We start from the raw sequence: 3,843 nt of genomic DNA, 5'->3' as shown, positions 1-3,843 counted from the left end.
CACGGCAGATGCAGTCCAGACATGTTGGGGGAGCTTGGATAGGCCTACAACACAAGAGGTGCAACAATATGAAGGATTTAAACATGGTTCATTGTTCACATGATTCATCTATTATATGACACATTATTCATATTGCCTATTTTCTGTATGTCATGTTTTTATATTGTAGTGGAACTTGAGGGGAGGATGACCTGATGACCCGAGTTTCCAATAACATGCCATAAATAATGAGCTGCGCCGGCGACAGCCAGATCTTCCACATATCATGGACAGGATGAAGCGTACTCAAAGGCTGAATGACCAAGCAAACAGGTGAAGTGATGTTCCCCTTTTCTCAGATGCCTGAGCTGTTGAGAAGCTATTTGTAGCCCTGGTAAAAGAAAGACATTCTTATCAAACTGACAACTAACCACCCCCTCCTCCAATTGTCCTTGTTTTTGGGTGTGCTTGTTGCATTTTTTCTCTAGATGCATTATGAAATGAGGCTGAGGTTGGAGATATGTAGATAAACATCCACAATGCCCTGACAACATTGGCACCAAATATCATCACGGCGGCTCTGCTGGGGAGCCACAAGGGACAATTCACCACCTTGATGACTGAGGCCAAAGCAGACGGTATGGGCAGCTCCAGTTGTTGTTGTTTTTTCTTTTCCAGACTCACACCCTCAATTACCTCTATGGATTGAAAAAACAATGTTTATTTTGTCATTTTAGATCATCTGAAGAGTGCTGCGGTCCTCATCGTACCAGAGCAGAGGTTTTGCTGCTTGGATGAGGTATGTACTCTGTAATTGTACTTCTGTAATTGTAATGTGCATCTTCCTTTTGTTATGGCATCCAGATTTCTATCAGGATGTTACTTATACTTATTTTTCATTTATACAGGAGCCATCCAGCCCATCTCCAGTAATGGTGTCACACAACGCTGTGAGTCCCCTGCTGTGTACTACCCAACGCATCCATCGCGACTGGGGAGATGGACATCCTTCATGCCCTCTAAAGCCTTATTGAAATCTATTTTATTTTTGGTGTGGAATATCCCAAAAAAATCGCCACACGTCAACTCTTTTATTATTATTTTTTAAATTCAAAATATGATATGTTTGAACTTTGAACTATCTTCCGAAATGTTTGTTAGCCACTTTGGCTTTCCTTCATTTGTTTACTAATTTTTAATACAGTTTCTCTGAATAGCATTCAGCTCCTGTGTGCGACTCCTTCTTCTCCACCTTTTACTTGAATTTTATAATGCTTGAACTTTAGAGTGTATTTCACATTCAGTCCAATCACACATAGGCCTGCCTGTAAGTCCATACACATGTCTGTGCTCGAATTTTAAAATGCTTGATCTTTAGAATGGATTTCACATTTAGTCCAGTCACATATAGGACTAGTAGGCTACATAATCATGTCTGTATTTAAATATAATAATAATAATAATAATAATAATAATAATAATAATAAAAGGTACAATAATAATAATAAAGGTGCCTTTTAGCACCCTTTTTTTAAATAATAAAGAACCATTTAGGGTTCTTTTAATCGAACCCTCTGAAATGGTTCCATATAGACCCCTTAAAAGGTGCCATATACGTACCAAGCTATAGAACCCAAAAAGGTTCAATTTAGAACCTTTTGTTTTAAGAGTGCACCCCATATTTCAACCAGCTACACGCACGCACGCTTGCACGCACGCACGCATGCCCACACACACACACACACACACACACACACACACACACACACACACACACACACACACACACACACACACACACACACACACACACACACACAGTCATACACACACGCACACATATACATATATTACTGTAAGTGAACTGTAATTATGCTCTGCAATTTACTTCACTTTCTTATGCATGCAAAAGCTTTCTGAAGAATTAAACCCATGGCACGAGATGAAGATGCTATTCTAATGTGTTGTTATGTTATTTTAGGGAGATGAAGCCTCAACAACTTTAGACAGATAGATTCTGTTCTCACGTGCAAGCACGCTCGTACGCAGCCGCAGGAAAGCTTGCTTAATGCAGCTGAAGTTTGGTAAATGCAAGAACAGATGATCAAATCCTTACTTTTCAGAATGTCTTCATAAAATGAAAAAGAAATAAAAAATGTGAAACATGTGAAAAACGCTGAACTCTCATAACAAAGACAAAACAAGCAAACATGGTAACAACGATTGCATAGGAACAAAGCGACGGAACAAAGAAGCATTAGTCCCAAGGTGCAGACAAAACGAACAAAACACAAATCTCATTCCAACACACCACACTCTCACATTCTCCAAAGCCCATGGACAAACGGTGAATTCTTCTTCTACGACATGAAGGCCATAAAATATTGAACATGGAATCTGTTCTTTTAAAATCATGTCTGACACAAAACGAGTAAAATCCTTCATTAAGACAGTTGGGCCCAAGAATTGCTGTCCCCGACCCACTTTGGAGAAAAATAACGATTTCAATAAAAGTAGATTTGTCCTCACAAGACACACACGCACGCACACATGCACGCTCGCACGCACCAACACACAGACATACACACACGCACACGCATAAAGGCACGCACGCACACACACAAAGACACACACACACACATGCATACACACACACACACACACACACACACACACACACACACACGGGTCCAGAGAGGGACTGCCACATTAAAACCGCGCTTTGAAGTGAACTGGATGAAAGTGGCGAGAGATAGCTGACAAAGTCACACGCATGCACACGCACACTTATACAGGCGCGTGCACACACACACACACGCGCACACACACACACACACACACACACACACACACACACACACACACACACACACACACACACACACACACACACACACACACACACATAGATGTGTGACACAGGAAAGGATTTGTTGCCTCATCAAACGGATTTATTGCCTCTTTGCGATAAAAAGTCAAAAGTTTTAAGCAGCTCCCATGTGTACTCTCAGTGGATATTTATAATGAGACCCCAAAAAGGGACACACACACTCTCTCTCTCTCTCTCTCTCTCTCTCTCTCTCTCTCTCTCTATCCCTCTCCCTGTCGCTCTCTCTCTCTCTGTCTCTCTTTCTCTGTGTTTGCTTGTGTGTATGTGTGTTTTTCGTGATGTCAGCAAATAAATCCAGATATAGCTTTTAACACTCGTCCTTGCATCATTTTCTGACTCTATGCATTCGTCCCAGACAAACGTATTCAGCTTCCATTTTGTGGTTTAAGAGAAAGGTGGAAAAATCTTATGCTAGACAGTAAACACAAAAGCAAACAAGAAGATGATGGGAAGCAAGAAGAGGAAGAGGAAAAAAACGGATTTTGACAAAAGAAATAGACTGAAAGAGCAGAGAGGAAGAAAAAGGAAAGACATGATAGGAGATAAAGGCAGAAGAAACAGAAAAAGAAGAAGAAATGAATAATAAAATTACGTAATAGAAGGAACAAAGCATACATAAATATGAAGGCAGAGATAGCTCCAAATGAGAGCAGTGAAGCTTTGAGAGCAGCAGAAGTGGTCATGGGAGAATGCGAGAGAGAGAGAGAGAGAGAGAGAGAGAGAGAGAGAGAGAGAGAGAGAGAGAGAGAGAGAGAGAGAGAGAGAGGGAAAGTAAGAATTGCAGTCAGAGCAGGGGAGAATTGAGGAGCAGATGAAGATGGATAGGGAGGGGGTTGTGGAAGAGGTGAGGAGAGGAAGAATTGGGGATCAGAGTCTGAATGGGAAGAATGGGCAACCAGAGATGGGGAGCAAGGGATGGACAGTCAAAGAGTGGGAGAAAGGAATGGAGGGAGCAAGGGCAGGGGGAAAACAGA

At 41.5% G+C, this 3,843-nt stretch overlaps 1 long non-coding RNA gene across 1 annotated transcript; it reads left to right on the top strand.

Moving 5' to 3' along the window:
• The first annotated feature begins 471 nt into the window (after window positions 1-471).
• Window positions 472-980, top strand: LOC134464643 (uncharacterized). The gene is made up of 3 exons (XR_010037987.1): window positions 472-617; window positions 717-778; window positions 888-980. It is a non-coding gene; the product is annotated as an uncharacterized LOC134464643 (long non-coding RNA).
• Window positions 981-3,843: the final 2,863 nt, after the last annotated feature.

Source organism: Engraulis encrasicolus, chromosome 15, assembly GCF_034702125.1.
Source record: "Engraulis encrasicolus isolate BLACKSEA-1 chromosome 15, IST_EnEncr_1.0, whole genome shotgun sequence".
NCBI lineage: Eukaryota > Metazoa > Chordata > Actinopteri > Clupeiformes > Engraulidae > Engraulis > Engraulis encrasicolus.
The sequence above is the reverse complement of the archived record's forward strand: the minus strand, read 5'-3'. Positions and strand labels throughout refer to the sequence as shown.